This window comes from Sinocyclocheilus anshuiensis, unplaced genomic scaffold, assembly GCF_001515605.1.
Source record: "Sinocyclocheilus anshuiensis isolate Anshui unplaced genomic scaffold, SAMN03320099.WGS_v1.1 scaffold853, whole genome shotgun sequence".
Lineage (NCBI taxonomy): Eukaryota > Metazoa > Chordata > Actinopteri > Cypriniformes > Cyprinidae > Sinocyclocheilus > Sinocyclocheilus anshuiensis.
The window spans coordinates 116,117-132,747 of record NW_015558598.1 but is presented as its reverse complement, the minus strand read 5'-3'; positions in this window follow the sequence as shown (position 1 = coordinate 132,747).

Below are 16,631 nucleotides of genomic sequence, written 5' to 3'. Positions count from 1 at the left end.
TAAATGTGTGTGTACGCGTGTGTGTGTGTGTGTGTGTGTGTGTGTGTGTGTGAATGGATGTGTTGGTTAGTGTTGCTTTCGTCAACGAAAATTATGACTAAATATCGTCGTCAACGAACCTTTATCACGTGACGAAAACGAGACGAGACACAACGTAAATGCTGGTCATGTGACGATGACTATAATTAAATGTATAATGCAATATTGTTGACGAATAAAAACGAGACTAAATGTGGTTTACAAAATAAAAACTATGCTAAAATGTCTCTTCATTTTCGTTGACCAAAACGAGATGAAACGAAATGTTATAACGTTAGTTCATCTCGTTTAGTCGCGTTATTATTTTTAAAAATGACAGCTTCACACAAAGACTAGACTAAAACTACAATTAAAACAGGCCGCCAAAAACAACACTACTTATGACTGCTTTTTTGCTCCAGGGTCACATATATGGATTGTTTTGGTGGAAACCTCAGTATAATCATGTGCACATGGTGTGAAATACTGTTTGATTTGTTTTGACTGATTTATTTAGCAATTTGATTGTAAATGATGCCTCCAACATGATCCCAATCACTGTCACTATGTCAGTCAGCTAAATAATGTCACGTTGCTGATATTTTTACATCGGCAGAGTTTGCAGGACAATGTTCAAAACATCACAGTAAATCAAATGTTTGCAAGACATACAAATATAATCAATTAAATCAACATTGTTGGAACAGAAGACTCCTAACCCTATAAAGCCTGCTGTATCATATTTGATACGCAGTGCTGGGTAGTAACGATGTGATTAAAAACGACAAGATTAAAAAAATTGTAGTACTTGTAATTAGATTATATTACATTTTAAAATGCTCATAATCAGATTACAGTTACTTTTTATGAATTACATGATTACAAATGATTCGCACAATGGCATTAAATTATTTGTAATTTATTTATTCTGATACAGTATAATATATTTAAAACCTGGAAGACTTTGTCCATGTCATTGCTATATTCATGTTTCTTAGTGTTTGTTCATGTGATGCAGGGATTCCCAAACTTTTTTTGTCAGTCAAACTTACCTAAAATATTTACTTGAAGTTTAAATTGATTTAAAGTTAATTTTTCAAATAATTAACAACATTTGCATGTTTTCTGATGTTATCAATAATCCCATTTAAATCAATAAACAAGTTAGGTCAAAAGTAATCCAAAAGTAATCCGAATACATTACCTAAAATTAGTAATCTACCATTTACATCGATTACATTACCGACTACAATTTTCATCATGTAATTAGTAATCAGCAAAAGACTACAATGTGTAAGTAATCTAGCTCTGTTAATACTCAAATTTTTAAGGTCTCTAAATTTTAAACATGATCAAAACTTTGCTGAAAAGCATGTTGTACACAATCTACTACATGCCTTCTGTTGTCTGATTAATAGTTTACGTTATTTTAACAAGTAAAAGGCTGTTTAATATCATTCTAAAAACGCCCACCTTCAGGTAGTGGTTCACGGCTTACTCTTTGGCCATGAAAATATCAGCATCTGCACCAAATTGCATATTTTTGCTCGGTTTGGGCCTCTGAATAAAATGTATGTTTTTTTGTCCTCGAAAATGAGCATCATATTCTCTTATATCATACTGTATGAGCCATAAAAGCCTGATGTATGAAATATGATGCTTGACAAGAAAAAAAAAAAGACACATAATAATATTTTGTCGGATCGATAAACTGTTCCATTTCCAAAAATGAGATTTTTCTGACTTGTATTATTCATGATGACAGGCTACGCAGGGTTAACACTGGTCCTGGGGTTATGAGAACCTGATCAATGGGTTCCCACTGACATACATACATACTGTAGCTCAGCACTGGATCTCACAGCTGATTGAAAACATATGTTTTACATAACTTAAGCCTGGGTAGGGTTATGTAACAGATTTGAGACACCCTCTCTCTCGCTCTCGTCTAGGAATGAACGCAAATATCTCTGCATCTTGGAGGCCACCCAACCCCTGCGTCGTTTAAATGAAATGGGAACTGCAGTAAAGTGCTGGCCCAATATCAGAAAGTAGATTAGACTGATTCGCTTATACACAAGACAAAGATATAGAGACTGGACTGAAGATTTCTCAAGTGTATCCACCAAATGTGACCCTGGAGCACAAAAGCAGTCTTAAGTCGCTGTGGTTTATATTTAGAGCAATAGCCAAAAATACATTATATGGGTCAAAATTATTGATTTTTCTTTTATGCCAAAAATCATTAGGATATTAAGTAAAGATCATGTTCCATGAAGATATTTTGTACATTTCTTTCTGTAAATATATCAAAACTTAATTTTCTGATTAGTAATATGCATTGCTAAGAACTTCACTTGATCAGCTTTAAAGATGATTTTCTCAATATTTTGATTTTTTTTGCACCCTCAGATTCCAGATTTTCAAATAGTTATATCTCGGCCAAATATTGTCCTATCCTAACAAACCATACATCAATGGAAAGATTACTTATTCCGCTTTCAGGTATTGTATAAATCGAAAAATTGACCCTTATGACTGGTTTTGTCGTCCAGGGTCACATATGTGTTTTAAGACGTCGCCATTGTCTGGATCCATCCTAGCATACTGTTTACTACATAATATAAAGTTTCCTGTTGACTACTTTTGTCAATATAGCATATGAAATGACATTCACTATGCAATGCGTACTTACTTTGCTGTTATGTGACCTCAACACATTGCATATTTAATTGCTTAGTGAATCAGGTATTGATTTATGGACTTTTCTTAGAGTGATATATATTCCAAGCCTTCTAAAGTAAAGTTTTTAAAATGTTGTTTTCCAAGGAAAGAAATTAAAGAAAGTAGCAATTACGAGAGGGAGTAAATGATGACAGAATGCTCATTTTTGGGTGAAGTGTTCCTTGAAATTGTTTTTTTTTTTTTTATTAAATTCTAAGTCACTTTGATCAAAATCATCTGCTAAATGAATAATGCCAGCCTCATCTCTCACCTTGAACAGCATCAAGGCCTGCCAGAAATCCAATGCACTTACACTCTCTCTTTCTATTTCATTTCTGTTTAGTGTGATTGTCTATTCGTTTCAGTTTCCAAATGACATACTGCAGAAGACTTTCTCTGGAGAAAGCTCGAGGCGCTGTGAAGCGAGAGTTAGACAGTTAGACACATTTATTGTTCCTCTTCCAAGTTAGTTCTAGTTTTGTCTTCATTTCTGTTGCCCTTCACAATCTCTGCTGCGTATGTCTGTCTGTCTCACTCGGTCCCTTGCTCAATGCCGTTTTTGTGTCTGCCTCCGACAGAATTATGTTCACCTCCTCCCTCTATTGGGTGAAATGAACAAACTCAGCATGTGGCCTTGTCACATTTTTAAAGGAATATTCTAGGGTGCAAAACGCGTTAGAGGAATAGTTCAAACAGAAAATTAAATTCTGTCATTTTACTGCATGAATGATATGTGAACGATATGACTGATTCTGACTGATTCTTTAACAGATTTAAAGATCTGATCAAAACTGTTCTTGAATCAGTCCAATGAGGGTAGGTTTACACCACAGAGATTGTACTAAAACTGGAAAGTTCAAAAAAAAAAAGGTTTCACAACAACATTGTCAAAAAGATCCCCATTCACACAGTTCAACAAAAACGCTGTATAATACGTGCCAGGCCAGTAGTTGGCAACGTCTCTTTGTAAAGAAACACTATGTGAACACCTAATATACATGCGCACGATGTCACCATTTTAACAAATTCACATTTTTATTGGTTACACCAAGACAATAATCATTTTCAAAAACTTGCACTTTGAAACACATTTTCAAAAAGTTTGTTTCCAGGCCACCAAAACGCTGTTGTCATGTAAATGAAGAGTCAAACTTGATAAAAAGTTTTCCGTTTTTACGGTGTTATGTATTCACCCCCTGCAGGGGAAGTTATTAGTGATTATTACACGGCTCTGTGGAATACTTGATTCTGATTGGTCAGTCGCGACATTCCGAGGTACGCTATCCCTCGATAACAACCGGTAAAAGCTAATAACACAGGCTCATCCGGGTAACAGCAGTCGGCGCTGTACTCTTGCTTGAACTATTTTTTTCTTGGTTTAAGCTTTGCGTTTGTTTAGCTAATAAAATATTAAAACTCGATTCAAAATGGTGTACAATTATTTAATTATGTCATCCTGGTATGGCGGACTCGCTCTCGTTTCATACAAACGCAGCTGCTGCCATTTTGCTAGGATTGTTTTGTACGCTGTAATGGATTATAAGAGAACTAACAAACTGGTAAGGTTTTAAAACATTTTCGTCTTAATTCTTTTATTGCCTTAATTATTTTTGTGGTGAAATGTTGTGTAATATTGTAATAAATGTTGTGTAATTTGACTGCACTAAATGTCCGTCTAGTTTGAATTTGCCGCTTGCTCGCAACTGCTGTCTTCATGGAAGCTTTGCGTTCAAATATTTCAACTCAAATCAATATTTCTAGTCTAATTATTTACTTCTGTGGCAAGTAGCCGTGTAATAAGCGGGATAATGTACATCCAGCCGGTTGTTATCTCAGAAAAAAACCCTTCAGGCTGATACAAGACCCCTCCGCTTCGAATTAACAACTTGCAGTTCTGAGAAACTGAGAATTGGCTTTTTATTTTTTATTCCATGGTGGAAACAAAAAAAAGAATTGCGAGACTCACAATTCAGAGAGAGAGAAAAAACAACAACAAAAGCTCAACTGTCAAGCTTATTTGGTAAACCTGGTCGAGCAAGTAAAAATAATGCCATCACATTTTCTGTTTGATGAATTTTCACAGACAAAATCCAGTCATTCCAGCCTGACAAACTAATGTAACCAACTTAAAACTAAGCAAAATCTGCATGGGGAACTTTATCACCCGTCGTGCAAAACTATAGAATAAAAAAGGTCATTGCTGCTTTTTAACAGTATGTTGTGCAATTGTGGATTAGAAATTCACAGTTGCGAGTTAACATCTCGCAACTCTGATTTTTAGTTTTGTTTGAGTTTGTTAAAAAGTCACTATTACTTTTCCATTGCAAGGGATAAAAAAAAAAAAGAGTTGCAAGACTTAAATTGTTAGATGTTGTCAGTTAGATTATGGTATTAATAAGATGCACAATGCCACAGAGATACTTTTAATAATAATCACAGAGAACTCTAGCAAGGAAAATAACCAATACCACGTTAAAGACACAATGAGAACTGCCAAAGGAATGAACAAAACCGGGAATACACACAGAGGACTTAACTATAGACACAGGTGGAATCAACCAATGAGCACGGTAACAAACAGGGAGAATTTAGTAAACTGAACTGAAAGGAAACATGGGAACATGGCATATGAAACATAGCATAATCCTGACAGATGTAAACTCAGAATTGCAAGAAAAAAAGTTTGAATTATGATTTTATGAAGTCAAAATTACCCTTTTTTTATTTGGTGGCAGAAACAAGCTTATATAAAACACCTCATCATACAGATTCCTGTTGAAATGATTGAATTTCACCAAGCAGCAGCACATACTGTATGACCACACCTTGTTAAAAAACATAATTGGATCCAAAACACAACATATGCTGGTCTTTTCAGCAGCGTATTACACTGCCACTGCCTGAACACCCGCTGCAAGTTGGTATTCCCTTACTGTACCGCATGTGTCCCTGATTCTCCCACCAGAATGAAAGTGCAGCCATGCAGGACGCAATCTTGTTTCAGATTGTGGCATATAATGGAACAGTAATAACACGCTGTTCAACCACAATAGAGCTGTGTGTCAGGCCAGGGCAGAGCATGCATACACCAGCAGCCTCTCTGCACATCCCCACTGCGTCTGCTTATCAGGAGTGAAAAAAAAGAACTCAGAAATTATACTTAATTGAAAGTATGGATACTGAGTGAAAATTTCATACAATTTATAGTCCAAGTATTTAGCCAAAAGCATACTTGAGTCAAAGTAAAAAGTACAACTTTAAAGTCAATTCTTTTAAAGTATCAAAAAACTACAAGTACATAAAAAAGAGAGACAACTCCCTGGTAGAACGTTAATAAATATGATGCATTTACAAAGCATTTATAACATTGTATAATGTTATTTTAAAACACTAATTGTTTTACAGAGTTATAACAATTAATGATAGCCATCAAAATACACATATTTAAACCAATATTGCTGAACAGAACACACTTATTTTATTCTCATTTGAAGTGTAGTGGACCTTTGCCAGCTGATTTCAATGTTAAACATTGAAGCATATACTATCTCTTAACCTCAGAGCTCACAAAAGGCCTGTCTTGAAAGATTTATGCAAAGGGGGTCTGAATACTTTCCGTACCCACTGTATATACAGTATATATACATTTCTTTATGGATTTTGTACTCTTACAAAAAACAAATCATTGCACTCTATTGTTTGGCTAAATAACACAAAAAACCTGTTTGGATAAGAACAACCTGACCATCAAACCTCAAAACACCACTGTAAACATGTAACTAGTACTTTTCAAGTCAAAATAAAATAGCATGGAGTAAAAAGTACTGGTTCTTTTTTTGGAACTGCAGTTAAGTGAAAGTACAAGTATTCAGTACAAAACTCAAAATAACACTAATAAAGTAGTGGCTAGTAAAGTATTGTAATCAAGTACAAATTCTCATGCATTTTACAACCCCACTTCTTGTATTGACTATAGTTTAAGCAGTGGTTATGATTTATTGTGTTTCGTCATTTCATGTCCTAATCAGTATTAAGGGAAATGCATTACAAGTAACGCGAGTTACGTAACCAGGTGACTCCTTTCAAGTAACTAGTAAAGTAACACATTACTTTTTATTTTACAAGAAAATATCTAAGTTACTTTTTCAAATAAGTATTCCCATTTACTGACGGTCTCATGAAAATGCGTATAAATAGTACGTCAAATAAAAACAGAAAATCGTGGTATTGATACGCAAAAATTGACTTTTGCGTGCATATGATACGCATATGTTTGGCATGCATATAATACGCAGTTCTCACGTACATATGATACTCATCTACCCCACAACCCTAATCCTACCCATTACGTATCATATGCACGCCAAAGTCAATTTTTACGTATAAACAGTACGCCAAATCGAAACATAAACTCGTGCTATTGATACACACTTTCATGAGATCGGGTTGTACTGTAGTTCTAGACTAAATGCGAACATGCACTTATTTATCTCACCTGCACAAAAACAGATTCAGTATTCCACAAAATGAATAAAAACTGTAAAAAAAAGCAAACTCAGAAAATGATGCAAACCTGTAATAATTAAATGTTAAATTGGCAGAATGGCAGCACAGCTGAAAGGTTTGTTTGAGTGTGAATTTACATTTCTTCAGCCTGAGGGAATGAACGGGCTTTTACATTTGCCATAAATAGAACCTTTTATAATAAAATCAAACAAACAAGCCCAATGCCAGATGAGAAAACACAAAAGTAATGTAACACATTACTTTTCATAAAAAGTAACTAAATAACGCAATTAGTTACTTTTATTTTTAGGGAGTAATGCAATAATGAAAAGTAACTTTCCCCAACACTGGTCCTAACCGTGCATCTCTACCAAGGATTTTTTGTCCTAACCATTCAAACCAAAAAAGAAGACATTTTGTCAGCTACTTGGTTTCTTTTTTGCATCATTCTGTCATTTCATTGGTCCAAAAACTACATATTAAACAGTGTTCAGATTGCCTGTTATTGTGTTGTGATGCACAGGATTTTTTGCTGAGGATGAATAAAGAAAAATGATGCTAACACTTTAGATTTAGATACAACTATTCACTATTAACTAGTTGCTTATTATGCATATTACTAACATATTGGCTGTTTATTAGTACTTATAAAGCACATAATAATTCATGGCCATATTCTAGATCCCTTAACCCTACCCAATACATAAACATAACTACAACAATCAATAAGCAGTAAATTAGGAGTTTATTGAGGAAACTCTTAGTTAATAGAGTCAATGTGTTCCCTAATCTAAAGTGGAAACATTTCATACCTGTTTACAACACAACATCATCTTGTTATCTTTATGAGGTGGCAGCGGCATCACAAACAAACGGCTCTTAGACGGACTAGGTGCTTAAATGCTGTCGGAATAATAGAAACATCCCTGAGACGACAATACAAAAGCAGGCGTACAAACACACAGTGATGTGTATCTTTGAGAGCTGTTTCTTTAATTGTGAAATGCATTATATAAAGCTGTCACATGCATGGCGCACACAGCCCGCAGATACTATTCTGCTATAAGAGTCTCATGTTCTGCCGTGGTCATAGCATCACTAATGAGATGGACTGAGGCATTGTCATAGTATTGCCATGACAACCGTTTCCAGCCAGTTGGAGGCCAGCAATCCTTTTTTCCTGTGGCGAGGATGAGTGTAGTGTGGGTGGATTGTGAGCTGAGAACCGCGTCTAGGGAAAAACAACTTACCGACTTATTTTTATCATTTCATTGAGTTGTGCTGGACTTCTCTATTAGCTGTTTCGTGTTGTCTGGAGTTCAACATCAAATGCGGCAATTTGATGTTGTAAACAGAGCACTTCGTTATGTATGCGATCCTTGAAGTGAAATAAACAGAATACCCTCATGCTTATTGTGCTTTTGGACATGTTCCCAGATCAGCATTCCTATCAACCAGACCGATTTTACAGATAGTGAAAGGGTTTGGCTCCTTTTAGCACCGCTAATGTGGTTTTCCTCTGTAGGACTGGGAACTGATTAGGAAGAAGGATGGGGTTTAAAGGGTTAGTTCACCCAAAAATGAAAATTCTGTCATTAATTACTGACCCTCATGTCGTTTCAAACCCGTAAGACCTCCGTTCATCTTCAGAACACAAATTAAGATATTTTTGATGGAATCTGAGAGCTGTCTGACCCTGCATAGACAGCAACGCAACTGAAATGTTCCCAAGTCCAGAAAAGTAGCAAGGAGATCTGTAAAATAATCCATGTGACATCAGTGGTTCATCCGCAATTATACGAAGCTACGAGAATCCTTTTTGTGACATTTTTGACACAGAAAGCCTACGCTATTTACGTCCAGCGGATATTCTCCAAAATGGCACCAGGGTGACGCGGAGGAGACGAATTGTTGAATAAAGTCGTTTTTTTTTTTTTCTTCTTTTGCGCACAAAAAGTATTCTCGTAGCTTCGTATAATTGCGGATGAACCACTGATGTCACATGGATTATTTTACAGATCTCCTTGCTACTTTTCTGGACTTGGGAACATTTCAGTTGTGTTGCTGTCTATGCAGGGTCAGACAGCTCTCAGATTCCATCAGAAATATCTTAATTTGTGTTCCGAAGATGAACGAAGGTCTTACGGGTTTGAAACGACATGAGGGTGAGTAATTAATGACAGAATTTTTTGTCATTTGTCACATTTTTGGGTGAACTAACCGTTTAAGGGTTAGGTTTAGGTTTGGAGGTTTTGAAGGGTTTGTTACTTAAAGGGGTCATGAACTGCCTTTGTTATTTATTGTGATTTTGTACTGTTCTCTGAGGTCCACTTATAATGTTATCAAGATTTTTACATCAAAATACATCATATTTTTTGTCCCCCCTCATCGAAACGCTCTGTTTGAATAGGCCTGGAGGATTGTAGACTCGGAAGTAAACGCCCACTGCTTTGATTGGCTAATAGTTGTGTAAGTTTGACAGCCTACATCCTTCACAGATGGACGCTGCTGTGATATAGGTTAAAAACGTTACTCACAGTTACTCCCACTGTCGGATCCAATATAGTCTGCACAGCATCGTCTTTTAGTTTCAATCTTTTTTGAAAATCACACGTCGAATTGGGCCTTGTTTGTAAACGAATCCATGGTAAAATAAAGTGAGCAAAGGACCGAGTTCCCTTTCAGTCGTTCACTCTCGAAGTCACGTCGGATGACCACCGGCGTGCAGCTGCTGCCGTCGACGAGGGCGGCCCCCCTGCCACCACCCCGCTCCTGCGGCCTCCAGCGAAGCTGTGCCGGGGAGCCGGTCGCAGGGCAGCCGCCCCACTCCTTCAGGGAACGAGGGTTACCATACGTAACCGAGACGTTCTTACTGACGGTCTGGATCTTCATTACAAGTAAAGTTCATCCACTCTTTCTTAATGTTGGGATCAGAAAGAAGGCAAACACTGTTTTCCACAGCTTGGCACTGCACAGCATCTCGTTGTCTTCAGAGCATCTTTATCGTTTGGTTTCTGCGTAGACCTGCGCATTTGCCTCTCTCGTAAACACTACATGCATAAATCGGTGGGTGGGGCTAAAGAGGCAGTGATGTAGAATCGGTGGGCGGGGCTAAAGAGGCAATGATGTAGAATCGGTGGGTGGGGCTAAAGAGGCAGTGATGTAGAAGCGGGCGTTGATCTTCTTCTGCGGAGGCAGTGTTTATCTACACTATTACATCATAGAGTAGATAATTCCACAAGCTGTCGTTTTGGCAGATTGGCTTCAATATAATTTGTTTTTAGACTAATGAGAAAGTTTTGAGTTCTGAAACTTACAGGATGTTGTTATAGCGCTATGACCTCTTCTTATATGTCAAAAGATCAAGGACATTTTGATTTCCCAGTTCATGACCCCTTTAAGGTTGGGAAAAGGTTAAAAACTTCAATGATAGTTTGAGATTAAAGGGGTTCTATTAACTAAGAAAATAAATATTTTACTTTAATAATTGGCTTTGAAATATGAAAAATGTTTGTGAAAGAGCATGCTGACCTTATCATTTCATTTGTAATAAAAGTACGCATTTAGACAGTAAGAGAAAAATATTCCCACCAAACACACACACACACACACACACACACACACAAAACCTTTGTTCTTGCTTCTCAAATTTGTCCTGAAGGCCCCATCACAACACATTTGAGACGAGTTTAAGAAACACTGAACTAGGTGATTATAATACATATACAGTATGAACTGCATGTGAATTTCAACATTTTATTCAATTTATTATAATCCAGTTTATTGCATTTCTCAGACCATCTGCTTCTGATAACTGGCTCATGTTATCATTCTTTGCAAAGTCTTGATTGAAGTTAAAGCGAAAAAGGAACAAATTAGTGATAACAGAACAATAAGTGAGCAGAACATAAAAATCCATTAAAAAAAAGACTTTAGGCCCCTTTAATATAATATGGTTCACCACAGGACATTTGAGGCACCTTTAGTTTTTACAACATAAGCTTTGACAGAGGAGCTGCCCTAGATCACACCTGGATAATGATTTTGTACACTTATGAATAACCTAGAGGTGAAACACGTCTTTGCATTGGCCTGGCACCAAAAACATGCGGCAAGCAAATCGCTGTCCTGTCAATTATTCAGCTGCTCTGCTATTAAAAGATCTATTATTCAAGAGGAAGCAAAAGCAAGCTGAAAGAGTTGCAAATCAAATACAGGTGCCTTTCATTATAAAGACCAAGACAGGACACCTGTTTATTCATTAATGCTGAAATCACCTGTCACTGAATAGGGCACCTTTAATGCTTTGATCTAAACGCATCGAGTTGCAATAAAAGTTTCTTGATACCCTGTATTTGGTGCTAGCCACCTCAAGCCAACTGCAGAAAGCTCAATATAATGATTTTGACGTGGTGTTACTAATCAATAATCTTCAAAGCTTCAGTTTCTATTAAATAATAATGGACAATTGCATAACCGTCTGAGAGTCCTGCTCATATATCTGCTAATACATCACCACCTTGTGGTAACCAGAGGAGTCACATTACCATCCTCCCACAGTGAGCTGAAAATATATATGTGATTGTGCAAATGCTATGATCTCGCCCCTACTGCTGTTCAGTGAACGGATATGTTTCATAAGTACTTTTAGGTATTTTAAAGTATTTAAATTTTGGGAAACTTCCACATTTAATTAACACTTCAAAACATAATACCTTACATTTTACACCAAATATAGCCCTGATGGCACACATGCATCACAGAGATGTCTATTTGACGTCTGCATTACGTATTTATTAGAGTGTTTGCTCATCTGCAATACGTCTATATAGGACGTTTCCTAGATGTCTTTAAGATGCTTTAGAGAATGCATGTAAAACTGACATCTGTACACAGCAGATGCTTTCCAGATCAAGTGATCTTTAACAGACATCTTCCAGACATACGTGTGCTATCTGGGATGCCTAGCGCTCCTCTCTATTACAAAGTGACAAAATCAACACTCGCTCCATCCGATTCATGAATAAATCATTCTTTTGAGCCGACTACTTTTTAATGAACTCTTGAATTGAACGCGTATTGGACTGATTCGATTGCAGGTGTCGAGTCAACGTACTGATTTAATGATTCAGTTGGAAGTAATGATTCATTACTGGGAGAGAGAATGCATGTAAAACTGACATCTGTACACAGCAGATGCTTTCCAGATCAAGTGATCTTTAACAGACATCTCCCAGACATACGTGTGCTATCTGGGATGCCTAGCGCTCCTCTCTATTACAAAGTGACAAAATCGACACTCGCTCCATCCGATTCATGAATGAATCATTCTTTTGAGCCGACTACTTTTTAATGAACTCTTGAATTGAACGCGTATTGGACTGATTCGATTGCAGGTGTCGAGTCAACGTACTGATTTAATGATTCAGTTGGAAGTAATGATTCATTACTGGGAGTAATGTGATTCAGTGCTTGAATGAGGTGCGACCGACGGCACGAAAAGTCTTTGCTAACCCCAAATGTGATTGTTAATTTGTAGGCTAAAGCTGTATGTGAAACAAATCTGCTGGAAAAGGAAGCAATGTGGATGAGATCAAATTAAAATAACCCAAATCAATGCAGAAAATCAAGGTTTAACAACAAATACAAGCATAAAACCATGGTTATTGTATTGTGGCAACCACAATTTGCTACACTAACCATAGTTTAACCATGGTACTTGTAGTAATGTTATACAAATGGTAAGCGATCTGCCAAATACGGCCACGACTATAATAAAACCATTAATTTTCGTAAGGGCTGAATAGCTGATACCATAATTTGAACAAACTTTTAATTTGTAGGATAATTCGTCGTATGTGAAAGATATCTCAAATCATGGATCTTATTTAGAGGTCTATTACTGTTCTAAGTATTGGACTTCTTTACCTTGAGGATAATAAATTTGATGTAGCTACAGCAGGCGAAAAGTCCCATATACTTGCACTGAAGGAAGAACTCGGGCCATAGAGAGATCAGAATATGACTTGATGGCCTCCTTTATCTTTGGCTAGTAAACAACCACTTAAACTACTTAGAAACTACTAGCAACCACCAAAACACCCAAGTAGAGGTGATTTTATTCACTCAAGTACCACTTTTTCTCAGAAAGATTTTATTTCATGTAGTAAGTTCCTGAAAAACATTCCCAAGGCCACTGTGGGAGAACATTAAGGCCCAATCCCAATTCTACCCTTTAGCCCTTCCCCTTTACCCTACCCCTCCGTTTTGCGCGTTCACGTGAAGGGGTAGGGTGTCTCGATTCTCTTTTGGTCGGAGGGTAGGGGTAAGGGGAAGGGCCAGATAGCCCTTCAAACAAAGATTTTTCGGGACCACACTTCAAACGAAGGGGTATGAATTATCTCAGCGTAAACCGGCTTCAGGGGCAACATGGCTGCCCGAGCAAACAAAAAGACACATAAATGTAAGCATTTTTTGGCATTAATAAAGATTTTAACGAAAAGTAATAATTTGTTTTATGTTACTTTCAATCGTGAGTTCATATTTACGGTAATGTTACTCAAAGAAATATTTGCAAAAAATCGCTAAAGTTTGCTAACGTCTTTACAGGCATTTACAGAAATGTATGTTACGTGATCAACAGAAAAGAGGACCGCAACAAAAATTTGCAGCGAAGGCACCGTGGGGTTTGGTCTTGAACTGTAATTGACCGTGTTGTTGGAGGCCTTAAAGCAGCGAGATCTGTAGCTCTCAGTAAGTGATTGTGGCAGAGAGAGAGGCTGTGTGGTGGTACTACACTCATGCCAGCACACATCAAACAGACACTTTGCCCTGCAGCTCAGCTTGATACCAGAAGATAAATCCAAGCTTATCCTTCTGTCTGCACACAGAACGTGATCGGTCATCTCTCATCATCCAGAAAGACTCCTAACCGCTGTGGGTGGTTGTGTGAAAGCCTTCCCTCAACCCCATAATCCAACCCCTGACGATATATAAAGAATTTCCCCTCAGGGTTCAATAATGCCTTTCTGTTTGCTTATTTTTCTATCAATGTGAATGATGTTTCATTCTTTTTTTTATTTCGCCTTTGTATGAGAAGAATGCACAAACGAATATTGATTTGAGTTGTAGTGCCTGAAACAATATTGACATGTCGGTGAAATTAAATCCTGTCATAGCTAAATATTTTATTAAGATATACTTTCTTGGACGCACTTTTAGGCTGCCATTCAAACCGTATCAGATTCTTCCAGCCGAGGGAGCTGTCTCAATCTGTGAGTAGATTGTCAAGATATTTTTTGTTATTTAATCACTTTTATAACTGTGCAGCAGTGATTTTAGTGGACGTTCTCCTCGGTTTCAGACAGGTGTCCTGACAGAGTAACCACAGGTGTAGTTCATTACATTGACTATGATCCACTGATGTTTGAAAACACAATAAATCACCTGTAACACTTCAAATATAAACCCAAACAAACATAACCTCAAAAACAGCACAAATTCAAAGGAATGAACTTACAAAGTCAGACAAACCCGAACTCTACAGAAATCTCTCATGTTGCAGAGAAGGAAAGGGAACGTATGCTTCCACTGTATGCTGCCCCCTTCTAGCTATGACCAGCAAATTCAGCTCAGAACTTCAAACTCCTCTGACTTGGGCTGCTATATCTTTTCTAACTGAATCATGCTAGAAACATGCTAGCAATGTGTTAAATCAATCTAGCTGCATGTTAAAACATGCTAGCAATGTACTGAACATACTAGAAATATGCTAGCAATGTACTGAACATACTAGAAATATGCTAGCAATGTACAAAACATGCTAGTAACATTTTATAGACTTCATCTGACTACTCCTAGTAATGCCTTCAAAGCTTTTCAAAGTTATTTAAAACTTTCAGACCCGGCTTTGTCAAGCCAACATCAAAGTTTGTCATCAAACTTCACTCATCTAGTTCTAACTAGTTGTAGTTGTAACTATATGTGACCCTGGAGCACAAAACCAGTCATAAGTAACACGGGTATGTTTGAAGCAATAGCCAACGATACATTGTATGGGTCAAAATTATCAATTTTTCTTTTACTCTCCAGCCACTTGGTCATTCCACTTATTCTCTCCACCCCTGATTTCTGCTCTTGACCCCGAGTGTTAATGCTTGCGTTATCAAGAGCAGATTACAGGTCTGACAGAAAAATGAAGCGTCACAAGGAATTCAGAAAGAAACTCTCTTGAGGTTTTCTTGGAGTATCAACACACAGCAGCAGTCATATGTTTGTCGCTTAATAAATACATTGATGAATGTCGGTCAAGTCACAAAGTTAGGTCAGGAAAAAGAATCGCAACACTACTAATGTAACTTGTCTCTCATACACCTTATTTGATAGCTGCAGTAACAACTTGCTTATGTCAGTGTTGTTTTCAATTTTTCTACAGTTATATTCATTGAATATTTCATATTTCATGCATTTTGTGTGTGAGAACCACTGAGCTAAATGTTGTAAGGATCCTGTGGTCTTTGTCTTTAGACCACATGGCTTTGGTTTTGATGTTGGGCTGGTTTTCAGCTTATGGTCTCGGACAAGACCACCACCTCCTTTCAGCATACACTCTTAAAAATAAAGGTGCTTCACGATGATCTTTTTGTCTAAATGGTTCCATAAAGAACCTTTAACATCTGAAGAACCTTTCTGTTTCACAAAAGGTTCTTTGTGGAGAAAGAAGGTTCTTCAGATTATAAAAAGCTAAGAAACAGATGGCTCTTTAAAGAACCTTTGACTGAATGCTTCTTTGTGGAACCAAAAATGGTTCTTCTATGGCATCGCTGTAGAGAACCTTTCAAGCACCTTTATTTTTAAGAGTGTATCTTCAAACTGAGCCTGCAAGGGGTAGATAGATAGATTTAAGTTCGAGTTAAGACCACTCCAAAACTACTTAGAGATCCCGATTTCCGATTTGCTTGAGAAAAACTTGCAAGTTGTAAGAATCATGTAAGGCGTGTTACACTAGAGGGCGGCATTAGAGCGTCATTCTCTCATTATTATTTCTAAACTGCCAACAGCAAGATGTTTTCCAGTCTACAAGCGGTAATGCACAAGGTCATGTACAATAATGTACTGTATGATGAAAACCATTATATAATCCAGCAAGTCAGATTATGTCTCTCTCTGTGTGTGTGTGTGGGGGGGGCGTTCTGTTGCTTTAAGAATTACACAAAACTAATCTACCTGTTTTTCTAATTGGTATCAGGATTATTTTAAAATGTTTGCTATCTCAAGTTGCAATTTTACGTTTCAAATTATGTGCTGATATCAATACTATTCAAAACTTGTGGGTCAGTAATTTTTTCAAAATAAATTAATACTTTTTAATGAATATGTATGTA